This window comes from Athene noctua, chromosome 1 (genome assembly GCF_965140245.1).
Source record: "Athene noctua chromosome 1, bAthNoc1.hap1.1, whole genome shotgun sequence".
Taxonomy (NCBI): domain Eukaryota; kingdom Metazoa; phylum Chordata; class Aves; order Strigiformes; family Strigidae; genus Athene; species Athene noctua.
In genome coordinates this window covers 71,631,420-71,646,680 of record NC_134037.1, presented here as the reverse complement: position 1 = coordinate 71,646,680, position 15,261 = coordinate 71,631,420, and the positions used below count along the sequence as shown (strand labels likewise).

The window sequence follows — 15,261 nt, the reverse complement described above, 5'->3', positions numbered from 1 at the left end:
AGTTCTTTTCTTGAAATGTAGCAAAATACTGCTCTAAGGGGGCAACAGTTTCTCCCATCAAAACCAAAAAATACCTTTGATAACCAGAGGGAACTTGCAAATTTAATTTTACACGATGCTTTCAGCTCATGTGGTTAAGCTGTTTTCACTAGAGGCCTTTTTAAAGTAACTCAGCATATATTTTTTCTTAAATTGAATAAATTTAAGATTAGAATAGGAGATACTTTAATCTTGGCCAGCATAGGGAGGAGTAATTTCCCAAGTCAGGCCCATTCTGAGCAGTGAGACATTGAAAATTCTCTATGAAAATATATATGAATAATTGACTGAAGTCACTGCTGCTTACTGCTTATACTTTTTGAACTTCTCCCCCCCATGCTTTTGATAAAAAGAACAAATTCACTGTTGCATGACAAAAGACAAGGCTGAGAATCTGACTAAATACAATGTCAACAAAGATAAATATGCTTAACGGTACAGGGGACCTGTCCTAGGGGTAAGTTAAGTCAAATCCTGTCTCCTCCTCTCTCCATCTTTCCATTAGCCAGGATCCAAACATTTTCAGTTTTCCAAACTTCGAAGCTTACATTTGGCTTTCCTGAGCACTGAAAATCATAATTTTGCCTTGAAAGCTAGCTGGCATGTGTGCTCTATCTAAACCTCAAAAAATTGAGATTCATACCCCAATATTGAGATTACCATTAGTAGAGACGATTATTCAGACTTGGCATCCTAGTTTTCCTTCTCTAAACTGTGAAATTTTAGAAAGGCAGGAAGATGCAACTCATATTATATTTTTATTAGCTCTCTACAGTTTTGTTCCCTGCACCACAGCAGCCTCTCTCAGCATGGTTCTTGGGATGACACAATGATGGGACCCACTTTGAGGATCAAGAACTGCTAGGAAGAGATGGGATCCACTTGCAGTGGGGCAAAGGCCCACAGGCTGCAGCCTGTGAGAACAGCTTTGAACTAGGAATGGTGGGAAGGGAGTGGATGACCAACAGTCGAGTGTTGAAGTGTTGGGCTGGGGCGACAAGTAAAGTAAGTGAGATGATATGAACAGGAGATAATTAACAAGAGAGGCCAGAAGGGGGCCCACCCCAAGGGTATGCACACAAACAAGCAAGTGCCTACATGACAGTTTGGTGGGGGAAGCCCTTAACACCTCTTCCAGAAAACCCACATGACTGGATGCCTCTCTGAAGTGCCTGTACACTAACACATGGCATGGTGAGGACACAGAAGGAATTAGAGATCTGCATGCTGTTGCAGGGTTATAATCTCATTGGGATCACAAGAAAAAGGGGGTACAGCTCACATGACTGGAAAGCTGCAATGGATGGATACAGGTTCTTCAGGAAAGACAGGCTGGGGCAGCAAGGAGGGGACAGAGCAGCAGGAATGCTTAGGAATAGATGAGGAGCCAGGTGAGAGTTTCTGGGTCAGGATTAGTGGGCAGACTAATGTCTTAATTGGGCAGAAGAGCTGGTGACAAAGGACAAGGAAAAGACCAAGATATTCAATTCTTTCTTCACCTCAGTTTTTACAGAAAAAAAACTCTTGTGGTTTAAACCAGCCAGCAGCCAAACACCACGCAGCTGCTTGCTTACCCTCCCCCACTCCAGGGAATGGGGGAGAAAATTGGAGGGGTAAACTTATAGGTTGAGATAAAAACAATTTAGTAATGGAAATAAAATAAAATAAAAATAATAAAATATAATGGCAATAATAGGAAATACAGACAAGCAATGCACAATGCAATTGCTCACTGCCCACTGACCAATGCCCAGCCTGTTCCCAGCTAGTGTGAGAATCCAGAAACCGCAGTCCCAGAAGCAAGAGCGAGCTTCCTGGTCAACCCTCCTCTATATAGAGAGCATGACATTGTGTGAGACGGAACATTCCACTGGCCAATTTGGATTTGTTGCTCTTTCTATGCAACAGGTTTGTGTACCTGTATGCTAGCAGGATACGGGAAGTTGAAAAGTCCTTGATTTCTTAGAAACAACTAAAAACATCAGTATATTATCAACATTCTCCTCATACCAAATACCATACTGAACTCAAAACACAGCAGTATTCTAGCTACTAAGCAGAAAAAATTAGCTCTATCCCAGCCAAAACCTGGACAAAGTGCCCTTCAACAATCCCAGGCCCAAGCCCCTTCAGAAAGTCTGAAAAAAGAAAGACTTACCCTTGGTGGAGGAGAATCAAGTTAGGGAACATTTAAACAAACTGGACATACACAAGTCCATGGGCCCTCATGAGATGCACCCAGGAGTGCTGAGTGAGCTGGCTGGTGTCACTGTGAGGTCATTCTTGATTATCTTTCAAAGACTGTGGTAATCAAGGGAGGTTCTATCACTCCTGTCTTCAGGAAGGGTGTCCTGGTTTCGGCCAGGATAGAGTTAACTTTCCTTGGGCTGAGAGGGAGCACAGCTAGAGGGCCGGGTCCTAATCAATCACTGGAGCATTCCATATCATGTGAAGTCATGTTCAGTGTATACAGGCAGATGCGGGCTCTCTCTCGTGCATGCCATTTTCAGGTTTTTTCCGGGTCAGCATGGTGGGATTTTCTGGTGCAGTTGGATCGCTACTGGGGGCAGGGGAGGGCTGCGTACCTGTCACCATGCTCGGTAAGCCACCACTGCATTTTTACCAATTTTGGACTCAATATTGTTACTGTTGTTTCTTGTTACTATTAGTAAATTTTTATTCAACCTATGAATTTCTTCTTTTTCGTTCCTCCCGTTTCACCAGGGAGGGGGGGTGTGAATGGCTGGCCACATGGCAATTGGCTGCCAGCTGAGTTCAAACCACAACAAAAGGCAAGAAGGAGGATCTGGGTAATGACAGGTCAGCCTCAGCTCAGTCCCTGGGAAGATGATGGAGCAAATCTGTCTGAAAACCATTATCAGACACCTCAAGGACCAGAAGGTGATTGGTAGTCAGCATAGATTGTTACAAAGGGAAAGTCATGCCTGACCAGCCTGATAGCTTTCTACAGTGAACTGACTAGCCTGGTGGATGAGAAGATAGTAGAGGATTTTGTTTATCTTCTCTCAAGCAAGGTTTTCTATACTGTCTCCCATAACATCCTCACAAACTAATGAAGTAGGACTAGATAAGCAGACAGTGAGGTGGACTGAAAACTGGCTGAATGGCTGGTCTCAAAGGGTTGTGACCAGCAACACAAAGTCCAGCTGGAGACTAGTCAGTCAGTGGTAGTGTACCCCAGGGGTCAATACTTGAGCCAGTGCTTCATTAATGGCCTGGACAATGGGACAGAGTGCACTCTCAAGAAGTTTGCAAATGATACAAAACTGGGAGGAGTGGCTGATAACACCAGAAGGTTGTGCTGCCATTTGGAGGGAGCTCAAAAGGCTGGAGAAATAGGCCAACTGGAATGTCATGAAGTTCAGCAAAGGGAAATGCCAAGTCCTGCCTCTGGGGAAGAATGACCCCTTTGCAGTACGGACTGGGGGCTGAGTGCCTGGAAAGCACCTTGGCAGAGCAGGCCTGGGGGTCCTGGCAAACAGCAAGTTGACCATGAACCTGCAGCGTGTCCTCACAGCAAAGAAACCTCCTGGACTGCATTAGGAAAAGCACTGCCGATGAGTTGAGGAAGGTGATCCTTCCCCTCTGCTCAGCATGGGTGAGGCACATCTGGGTTCAGTTCTGTGCTCCCCATCACAAGAGAGACATAGACATAGTGGAGATAATCAAGCAAAGGGCCACAAGAATGATTAAGGGACTGGGGTATCTGACATATGAGGAATGGCGGACAGAGCTGGGACTGTTCAGCGTGGAGAAGACAAGGCTCAGGAGAATCTTATAAATGTGTACAAGTACCTGACGGGGCAGTGTAAAGAGAATGGAGCCAGCAATGGGCACAAACTGAAATACAGGAAATTCCATTTAAACATAACAGAAAACTTCATTACTCTGTGTGTGGTTGAACACTGGAAGAGGTTGCCTGGAGAGGCTGTGGAGTCTCTTTCCTTGGGGTTATTCAAAATCTGATAGGACAGCCCTAAGCAGACAGCTGTAGATGACCTTGCTGTGAGTGGGCTGTTGGACTAGAGCATCTCCAGAGGGGCCTCCTCATACCAGTCATCCTGTGATATCTGTGATCTAGGACACTTGCAGCATCCTGAGCATCTGCACAAGTACTAAGAGTCAGGTTAGCTTTTTTCTTTGCAATAGACCCCCATCTTCTCCCTTGTAAGTCAGTTGAAGAATAGAATTGATGAAGACACAGAGAACCACATGAACATGCACACTATGACTAATGATACATTCATGTCTAAACCACTGGTGCAACGAGGTTCATGATGTGTGATAATGACCATATAAACACACAATGTGGAGATCAAACTGTGTTTGGACAGCTACTGTTGTCCAAGGTATGCATTATCTTTGACATTTTAGATATGTAAGAATAATTAGGAATAAAACTGCCAATATATTTAAAACTTTCCATTATTTCAAATTAAGAGCATTCCTGTGGGAATGTGAATGATAGCAATTATATCAGTAGAGTTATACCGGACAGAAGATTTCCTCGTGGCAGATCAAATGTACTTCTTTCTTATCACTTCTCATAAGTGCTGCAGAGGAAATGAGAAACAGGGTTTGAAAGGGAACAGGACCTGAGTTTGAAGGATAGAATAAATAATGCAGTCCTAAAAGAGATCGGTAAAGGATGCCCATGAAAAGGTTTCAGAAATGTAAGCAGGTAGAGGCAATGAGTTTGATAAACATATCAGGCAGCAAGATCCTAGAGTTGGGTTTATGGAAAGAATCATAAACTCACACTTCACACAGGAGCAAATTGAGATTATTTCCTCATTTGAAAATAAGTACAGCTTGTTACATTTTAAATTCTGTAGCTTTTTTTCTAAATTATTTCTAAAATTAACCAAAACACACATTGGAAAATTCTCAAAAACATAGTATTTTCCCTCCCCTTTTAATTCTGAAATGAATTTATTTCTCGAAATAAAAAACCTAGGCATCACTATGCTGAAATGCTGGGGTTTCAACCCCAAGCCCCAAATGAAGGTTGACATATGGGTGATTCCCACAGCCCTTCACAAAGGGGGGGTGAGTTTGCCTTTAGGCTTCCCTCCAGGGTGCGGCTGCCTTGCAGGGAGAGCCATTGGGTGAATGAGCCCCAGGTGTCCCACATTCAGTAAGCAAAGGTCAGGTGTCCCACTTAGGGATAAAAGCTGGGACCACTTGCAGGGAGGGGTGGTGTCTGTCTGTGAGGTAGATGCACTTTGCAGAGTTTCCTGTTGGGGAAGGACCTCCTGCCTCCCTGGAACTGGGCTCCAGTCAGGTCTGACCTTTCTAAATGCAGGCTGTGTAGAGATTCAGTATGTGGCTTCCTTGGTCTTCTGTATTTGGCTTGTTGACTCAGTTGTCTCCTGTCCCTTCTATGGGAAACTGCATTTCACCATTTATTCCACCCATTTTTGGTCGTGCGGTGTCATTATTGTGGTCAGTGGGATTGATGTCGATTATGTATAATCTGACTGACTTGTTTGTACCCCTAGCACTCACCCATGTACTGACCCTTTTGTATCAAATACAATTTGGTTATTGGTTCATCTTTATGCTGGCTGTGTCCTTTATGCTAGGCCTAATAATTGGCAAAACACCATGCCCACTCTGTAGTGATTTCACTAGTGTATTTCCACTGCAAGAATCAAATTAATTTCTTTACTCTGCAACATTTTATTATATAATTTGATTAAATAAACAATAGCTGGCAATTGCTTAGTGTCACATAATGCTCTATTTTCAGTGCTACCAAAATGGCATTAAACTGAGATTTAGGCATGATATCTGTTACAGGGCAATTTATGATGGCTTCTCAGAGTCTTCTGTTTATTTCAGAATGCCTAGTGGAATCTTTGAGGCCCATAACAAGTACTTTACTAGTGCATTCTGAGGGTTTCCTAAAAGTATATATTTATTTTTTTTTTAAATTGCCTATTTGAATCTCCTCCCTTCAACAAAAGCCAGTTGTATTGCCGCAGAAACTTTTTTCCCTACATTACCATTTGCAACTGGGCAGAGTCAGTCTCTTTGCGGACAGTGTTTATCCATATGCTCTTTGCATATGTCTAACACTGTCTTTCTGGCATACCAGACAAATCACTATTTAGTAGGGAGATTGACAATGATGACTCTTAAGTTATGTGATATGTGTCTGCACACATTCAAGGAGCACAGAGAAACAGCAGCAGCAGGTGGAGGAATCTAGATAATGCTCTGCCCTGGCTACTCCAGGGGCCACCACAGGAGCCATCAGCCTATAAAAGACCCATCTCATAGAACCGTCTATGTTGGAAAAGACCTTGAAGATCATCCAATCCAATGATTTACCTAACACTGAAAGTTCCCAACTACACCATATCCCTAAGGCTATGTAGATTCTACTCTTAAACTCCCCAGGGATGGGGACTCCACCACCTCCCTGGGCAGCCCATTCCAATGCCTAACAACCCCTTCTGGAAAGAAATGCTTCCTAATATCCAATCTAAACCTTCCCTGGCGCAATTGGAGGCCATTACCTCTTGTCCTATCGCTTACTACTTGGTTAAAGCAACTCATCGCAAGTTTTCTGCAACCTCCTTTCAGGGAGCTGTAGAGGGTGATGAGGTCTCCCCTCAGCCTCCTGTTCTCCAGACTAAACACCCCCAGTTCCCTCAGCCACTCCCCGTACGACCTGTGCTCCAGACCCTTCACCAGCTTCGTTGCCCTTCTCTGGACACGCTCGAGTCATTCAATGTCCTTTTTGTAGTGAGGGGCTCAAAACTGAACACAGGAATCGAGGTGCGGCCTCCCCAGTGCCGAGTACAGGGGTCAGATCCCTTCCCTGTCCCTGCTGGCCACGCTATTGCTGACACAAGCCAGGATGCCATTGGCCTTCTTGGCCACCTGGGCACACTGCTGGCTCCTGTTCAGCTGCTGTCAGTCAGCACCCTCAGGTCCCTCTCTGACTGGCAGCTCTCCAGCCACTCCTCCCCAAGCCTGTAGCGCTGCTGGGGGTTGTTGTGGCCCAAGGGCAGCCCCCGGCATTTGGCCTTATGGAAACTCCTCCAGTTGGCCTCAGCCCATGGCTCCAGCCTGTCCAGGTCTCTCTGCAGAGCCTCCCTACCCTCGAGCAGATCAACACTCCCACCCAACTTGGCGTCATCTGCAAACTGACTGCGGGTGCACTCGATCCCCTTGTCTAGGTCATCAATAAAGATGTTAAACAGGAGTAGCCCCAAAACCAAGCCCTGGGGGACACCACTTGTGACCGGCTGCCAACTGGGTTTAACTCCATTCACCACAACTCTTTGGGCCCGGCCGTCCAGCCAGTTTTTTACCCAGCGATGCGTGTGCTCATCCAAGCCACGAGCAGCCAGTTTCACCAGGAGAATGCTGTGGGAAACAGTGTGAAAGGCCTTACTAAGTCAAGGTAAACAACATCCACAGCCTTTCCCTCATCCAGTCAGCAGGTTGTCTTGTAGTAGAAGGAGATCAGGTTTGTCAGGCAGGACCTGCCTTTCATAAACCCATGCTGACTAGGCCTGATCCCCTGGTTGCCCATTATATGACTTTTAATGGCACTCAAGATGGCCTGCTCCATGACCTTCTCTGGCACTGAGGTCAGATTGACAGGTCTATAGTTTCCTGGATTGTCCTTCCTGCCTCTCTTGTAGATGGGTGTCACATTTGCCACCCTCCAGTCCAGTGGGACCTCCCCAGTCAGCCATGATTTCAGGTAAATCATGGACAGCAGCTTGGTGAGCACATCAGCCAACTCTTTCAGCACCCTTGGGTGTAACCCATCCAGTCCCACAGACTTGTGTGCATCCAAGTGGTGCAGCAGGTCTCTGACCACCTCCTCTTCAACTGTGCTGACCTCAGTCTGCTTCCCCTCCCCATCTCCCAGATCATGAGGCTGGGTGTCCAGGGAACAGCCAGTTCCACTGCTAAAGACTGAGGCAAAGTAGGTGTGAGCACCTCAGCCTTTTCCTCATCCTTAGTTACCATGTTTCCCTCTGCATCCAACAAAGGAGGGAGATTTTCCCTAATCCGTTTACCGTTAAGGAATTTATAGAAACATTTTTTGTTAATAGCTGTAGTCAAGTTGAGCTCTAGCTGTGCTTTTTCCCTGCATAGCTTCACTACATCTTTATAGTATTCATGAAAGACCTGGCCCCTCTTCCAAAGGCAATAGATTCTCCTTTTGTTCTTGAGATCCAGCCAAAGGTCCCTGTTTAGCCAGGCAGGTCTCCTTCCCTGCCTGCTTGTTTTTTGGCCCACAGGAACAGCCTACTCCTGTGCCTTTAAGACTTCTCTCTTGAAGTATGTCCAACTTTCCTGGACTCCCATATCCTTCAAGGCAGCCTCCCAAGTGATTTTGTTAATCAGTCTTTTGAACGGGTCAAAGTTAGCCCTGCAGAAGCCCAAGGTGGCAGTTTTACTAACCCCTCTCTTTGTTTCTCGAAGGATCGAAAACTCAATCATCTCATGATCACTGCACCCTAGATGGCCTCAAACCTTTACTTCCCCCACAAGCTCTTCCCTGTTCACAAGAAGCAGGTCCAGGAGGGCACCTTCCCTGGTCAGTTCTCTCACCAGCTGTGTGAGGAATTTATCCTCCACACATTCCAGGAACCTCCTGGATTCTTGCCTCCCTGCTGTGCTGTGATTCCAGCAGATACCCGGGAGGTTAAAGTCCCCCACAAGAACAATGGCAAGTGATCACAAGATTTCTCCCAACTGCTTGTAGAAAGCTTCATCCACCTCACCGCTTTGGTTGGGGGGTCTATAGCAGACTCCCACAGAAAGATCTGCTTTCTTGGCCCAAACACTTTCAACCCTGTTATCACTATACTTCATTTCTGAGCTGTCATAGCATTCTCTTACATAATAGGGCCACTCCATCACCTCTCCTTCCCTGTCTATCACTCCTGAAGAGCTTTGATTGCTGCACTCCAGTCATGTGAGGCATCCCACCACGTTGCTGTTATAGCTACTGTGTCAGAGTTCTCATGCTGCATCATGGCCTCAGGCTCCCCATTTGTTGCTTATACTGCGTGCATTGGTACAGATGCACTCGAGCTAATCCAACATGTTTTTGTGAGTGTGGACCCCATTCCCTACCAGACCCTTCTCAGGTGCTTCCACAGTTCCTAAACATCTTTCCCTTCTCTCAGTTGAAGTGGCAGAGGGAGAGCCCTCACCAGTCCACCATCCTTCAAGCTTTGGCACGCTTCCCTTGAGCTTGTTCCTAACATGCCCAATTATCTCCCCATTCCTCCTCATATCTAGTTTAAAGCCCTGTCAATAAGCCCTGCTAACTCCTGCCCCAGAATCCTTTCCCCCCCCTGGAACAGCTGCATCCCACCCATCTCATTTGTCACCAGCAGACCAGGTGCCTTATAAACCTCGCCATGGTCAAAGAACCCAAAATTCCGACGGTGGCACCAGTCTCTGAGCCACGTGTTAATCAGATATGATTTCCACCCTCTATTAATGTTTTTCTATTCCACTTGAGGGATTGATGAAACCACGACCTGAGCTCCCGAGCCTTCAATGAGCCACCCCAGTGCCTTGAAGTCTTTTTTGAGTGACTTAAGACTTCTCTCTACCAACTCATCGTCACATGCCTGGATAACTAACAAGGGGTAGTAATCAGAGGGCCGCACTAGAGCAGTGACCTTCCTTTTAATATCTCTGACCCGAGCTCCTGGGAGGCAGCAGACCTCTCTATGGTATGGGTCTGGTCAACATATGTCCCCCTCCATACCCCTCAGAACAGAGTCACCCACTACAATTACCCTCCTTCTTACCTGAAGAAGTCACAAGTCTGAAATCTCCCCAGACAGGAAGGATCACTGGAGCACAAGGGCAGGTGGGGGAACACCAGTAATGCCATCAGAGAAATGAGATCCCTCCCTGGACTGTCCCTGAGGAGTCTCAGCCCCATGGGTCAGGCATGACACCCATCACCATGGGTTTAGGGGAGCAGCTTCCGAGGGGTGTCACCACCTGGGGATATAGGACACAATATGAGATGCAGGGGAGGAGCGTTTTCAGATTGCACAAAACATATCATGAGGTGCTTAAGGGAGGAATCGTGGGCAGGGAAAGGGCAGGATCCAGGACAGCTACTGGGTAGACTGAGCACCTAAGGGCAGTTCCTAGGGGTCCTTAGTGTGTGTCCCTGTGTGTGCGTTGGTGTCTCTAAGAGCGTACATATGAGCAGCTGGAGTGGTGCTGCACCCTCAGGGCTTGTATGTCCAGGTGCCAACAGCTGGGCTGCAGGGAGCTGCTACTGGGCAGACTGTCTGATCCCAGCTGATCACTGAAGAGAGCCACGTGGTGTATATGTATATCCACTAGCAGACCTTCATCCCGAACAGCCAGAGAGGGCAACAGGATGAGGCCATTGGTGCCGTTTGTGCTTCTGTGAGTGCTGAGTATGTGTCTGTGCTGGTCTGTGTGGTCAGCTGTGTGTATATGTTCATCTATACATTCTATACAGGCGTTTGCATGCATGACTATTGGAAATACAAGCCCAGCCTTGCTACTGGTTGGACCTGAGGACACAGAGCTGCAGCTGCCTCCCCTTTGTTGAGCTACTGGATTTGGAAAGCCTAACCAATGACCATGAATTAAACTTGTAGAGTCAAAATATTCAGGAGTTAGAAAATGCAAGATTGTATGAAGTTAAGTGTTCCACTTACTATAGAGTTTAATGATATCACATACTAACTTCCTCTAGACTGTTAGGTTATTCAGTACAGTGGTAGTTTTTCAGAACACCTTTCATTCTTCTCGTTCAATATGTAGCTCAGCAAATGCAAAATTACTAGCTTCTTCAAGGATAGTTCTGTTAATATAGTCTTTAACAAACACTAATGAATCTGCCTAGTAGCCTTGTTGGGTCAGAAAGTCCGAGTCTATATCCCCAAATCATGATGCCCTTCAGACTTGTTAGACAAACACAAAAGCTATCACTCATAACTACCTTTATTAAACTTTGAAGATACATTTTATTTTTCACAAGTGCAGAAGAACTCAGAGATCCTGGAACCTAAAGTACTTATTTTCAACTAATGGATGTAGCATTTGGCACCCCAAAGACAGACTACCCTTATCAGCAGAGTCACTGTCACAACATAGCAAGGAGACACAGGTGACCTGGGTCACTAATACAAAGGCAAATGACTGAGACTGCTTCGTCAATGTGAAGAAGGAAAAAGCTGCAGACAGAAACTTCTACTTTCCACAAAGATAACTGATTGGAGACCAGCCTCCTACAAGAGTTATTAATACATTATTATTATCCGTATGCTAGAGAACAGGGCAAAAATGTTAGTCTCAAATTTGTTAAAAGTATTCAATTAATTTCAGGCACCCAAACTGTAGCAAGCCCGTCACATACTCCTAGCACCCCAGAATTCACAGCAGCCTTCCAGGCCATTCATGCTGTTAGCACTTACTTCCAAAAATCCATCCTCACATGGCTACTGTAGAGCACAAACTGGTCATACCACTTTAAATGATGTGCATATAGATTTTATGCCAGAAGTCAGAACAAGTCTCATTTCCCCAAGTCAGCACCTGGTTTCCTCACAGCTAGACACCTGTAAGGATGAAGTAAAAGCCCTGCTTTGTCAGACCAGTGACCTACTCTGCATCTAACCTCTCTTGACACTGGCCAGACACCTGTACCAGACACCTAAACCAAGTTGGTTTTGTCCTTGACTCCATTAGCACCTGTCCATCTCCCCTTCACCGAGGCACACCACAGTCCTACCCAAGCCTCTCACATCCCAGATCTTTCCTTCATTACTACTTCCCTCCTACCAGCTGCTCCGTACCCTGGCCTCTGCATGTCTTCTCTTTAGCTACCATCATTTACCATAACCTCTTCTTTGGCTGGCAAGCTCTTGGGCTCCTGTGCCAAAACCCACACAATTATTTTCATTGTCTATGAAGATTAGGAACAGAATTTTCACAAGAACATAGGCCAACACTAAATCCTGAAGTTATATGAAAAAAGTGTTGAAATCTACTATTCTAGATTATGTGTATGTGTCATCATCTGAATTCTGTAGTCTAAACCTAAATTCCAGGGTTATGTAGCATCATAATACAAATTTCTTACTTACAACCCCTATACGTTCAACAGTGGAGGTTTTCTTTACTTCAGGGAAGAAAGATAAATTTTGGATAACATATTTCACTGAAACTCCAGAGATGGTGACATGCTGATCTCAATTAGTATGATTTTGGTCAAATGACTTAAAGAAGAAACAAGACATAGAGAAATTATCTGAGCTACATTAGATAAAATATCAGCTAATGTGACCACAGTCAGCCCTTCTGGCCACTGAAATATTAATGTTAATTAACAGACTTGCCTGTAAATTCTTAAATAGCATTTTCCATGCCACATATTCCTTACATTGCATGGTGACTTGGACTCTTCCCAAATCCCATGCAAAACTGAGATCAGGTCATACAGCCTGCTAGTATCATCCATGCAATTTAAAACAAGGCTTCACAATGCTGCTACCAAAACACTATTGCTATATCACCTTGAGCATGTCCTTGGGGGAAGAAAGGAGGATGTGTCTCTGAAGGACTTCAGAACTGGTTGGAAGCTATGATACAAATGCCTCTGGGGTTAGTGAGATACTGCTTTCCTTCCCCTGTCTTGCGTAACTTCTCCTGCTCCTCACTCTGCTTGGGATACATGGATGCAGCACAGGCTCTTAGGTAACACACTGCGAGGACAAGGATTACTTCCACCAGCAGTCTGCTTCCAGACCCCTTCTTGCTCTGTTCCTAGAAGAAACACGTCACACCACCATGCTATTAGTATACAGAGCATCTTTACAAAGTGCCAAGCCACAACTCATCTCTCAGCAATGTTTCTTAACTAGACTGTAAGCCAGGTACATGGTTTTTCTATTTAGTTTAGGACTCATGAGGAGACTGTGGAAGTGAATGTGCTACATGAAACTCTGGGTTTCCTATTGAGAGGGAGAGAGATAACTGTGTCAGAGTGACCTCACTGACAAGTACTCCTAATAAAGTCTTTGACAAACTATTTTCATTCTAAAATTCTCTGCAAGTCTTGAGTCTTTCTCAAGTCTTCAGTCCATCCATTTCTAGTCACAGCCCTGGAAACTTTCCTATTGCTAGTGCTTTGGCAGAAAAGAGACAAGCAAAAATTTGAGATGGAGGTTGTGATTTGTGATTCTGTTCCCAACCTGATGTTAAGGTGTCCATTTAAAATGTACGTGACTCAGAGCTATGTATTTCCTTTTTCCACATGCACTACACTACTACCCGCAAGAAGGAATTACCAGTCTGCAACTTCACAAATACCTTTTCAGCAGAATCTTGACTACACAGTCCTTTATTACCCAAAATTACTTGAAGAAAGGGTCTCATGCATTACTATACTTAAAATGTCCTTCACCATCGGAAAGCATTATTGTAAAGATTTATTTCATATCACCTATGTCCTTGAGAAATAACATTTGTAATAACTTTGCAAAGAGGTACATTTAACTACCATTCATCTACCTTGAAATTTTGCTTAATGAGGCCCATCTTAAACAGGCTCAACTCCCAGGGCTTTTTGCCAGTCCTCTCTGCAGCCCAAGTTTTCATCTGCACCTGCCAAAAGGTTGATTTAACGAGGCATAATAATTCTTCTGACTTTAATAATAAAAGACTTGTATATAACACTGGATTTACCTGGGCATCTATTTCTAAGGCTTTTTTAAGACACTCATTTTTAATACACCACAGGCCCTTCAGACAGCAAGAATGATACAAACCTGGCTATGCCACATGATACAGAGTAGATCTCCTAGCAGCCTTGATTTTTGTTCCCAGTCTTCCCCATCCCTGCCAGCCAGGCACAGGTGTATTCAAAGGGCTAAATACCAATTGTGTTCAGGTTTACATTAAACTCTTCTGATGGTTTTGGTGGAACAAAGGGCAAGCACAGAGAGGCTCCTAAGCACTGTGCACATACCCAGTGATTAAAGTCTTTGAGAACAGCCCAGTTTTAAAGCCTTGTTCCTCCTGCTCTGTGTATGACTAAACATGTTGTACTTCAGAAGGGGATAAAGAGGCAGTGACTTTGACCATGTGAAATCTCTGAGTTCTTGCTTTCATTTCCCCTGGTCCACAATTTTTTCCAGTGACAATATAACTTCTATTCTAAAGCTCTTTTTCTAAATATAATGCTAAATGGCTCTCTCCTATCAATAAAGCTTGCTGAAAATCTCTGGTCATGAAATAATACATACTATCTACCAAAAGTGTCCATTAACAGCTTACTTGATCTTCTTCCTCCACTCCACTACGTGCCTGGTAAGACTTGGCAGCACATAACTTGAAAAAGGGAATACCAATTACCCAGATCTATGTCCCTCTCGAAGTTCAGTGACACCCCACTTCCCCTCCTTCCTCCCCACTGCTACTGATCAGAGTTTAGAAGAGCATGTGGTCTATCTCTGTTACCTGCCTTGATCGGCACTGGCCCCCATTGCCCGTGGTGGGGAAACACGAGAACTGCTCAGGCTAAAATGCCTGCCTGGAGTTTTGCATCTCTCCATCAGGGTGCAACTTGCTGCTTCTCCACTTCTGCCATCACCACTCCTGAAGGAGCGGGAGGTGCCCTGTACACGGTGAGCAGCTACACCAAGCGTGCGGCCATGATGAGGCAGCAGGAGAAATCACTGCCACTCCGTCTCCTTCCTGCTCACCAGGAGGTATTTTGTCTGCCTTACCAAGGATCCCCTCTGATTTCATTGATGAGGCAGTAAAAGAGCTAAGTCCTAGTAATTAATGATCAGCCCGCCAGCAGGCAGTCCTGGAGGTGCATCTTTGGGCTCATCTGGAACACACCGATCACAGAAATGTGCTGATGCAAGTAGGCAGTGCGCGAGTCAAGCACCCGGCACAATGCACGTACAGTCCAGAGAAGGGTTTTGATGCCTTCCTTATCTGTGTTACCGCATCCGGTAACAATCACACCGGTGTCTAGGGGAGAGCATCCTTGGAGCTCTGGATCAGCGAGCCCTCTGAAAATCCCGGGGATCCGTGAGATCCGAGCCGTGTCCAAAGCACAGTCCTGTTCACAGTCACCCCTCCTGGTGCCGTACGGTTCACCACACTTTATCGCAACGCTCAGCTATTTCCATCATCACAGAGGACATC

At 45.3% G+C, this 15,261-nt stretch overlaps 1 pseudogene; it reads right to left on the bottom strand.

Annotated features, from left to right (window-relative positions):
* Positions 1–6,435: 6,435 nt before the first annotated feature.
* Positions 6,436–10,569, bottom strand: LOC141957560 (uncharacterized; annotated as a pseudogene).
* Positions 10,570–15,261: the final 4,692 nt, after the last annotated feature.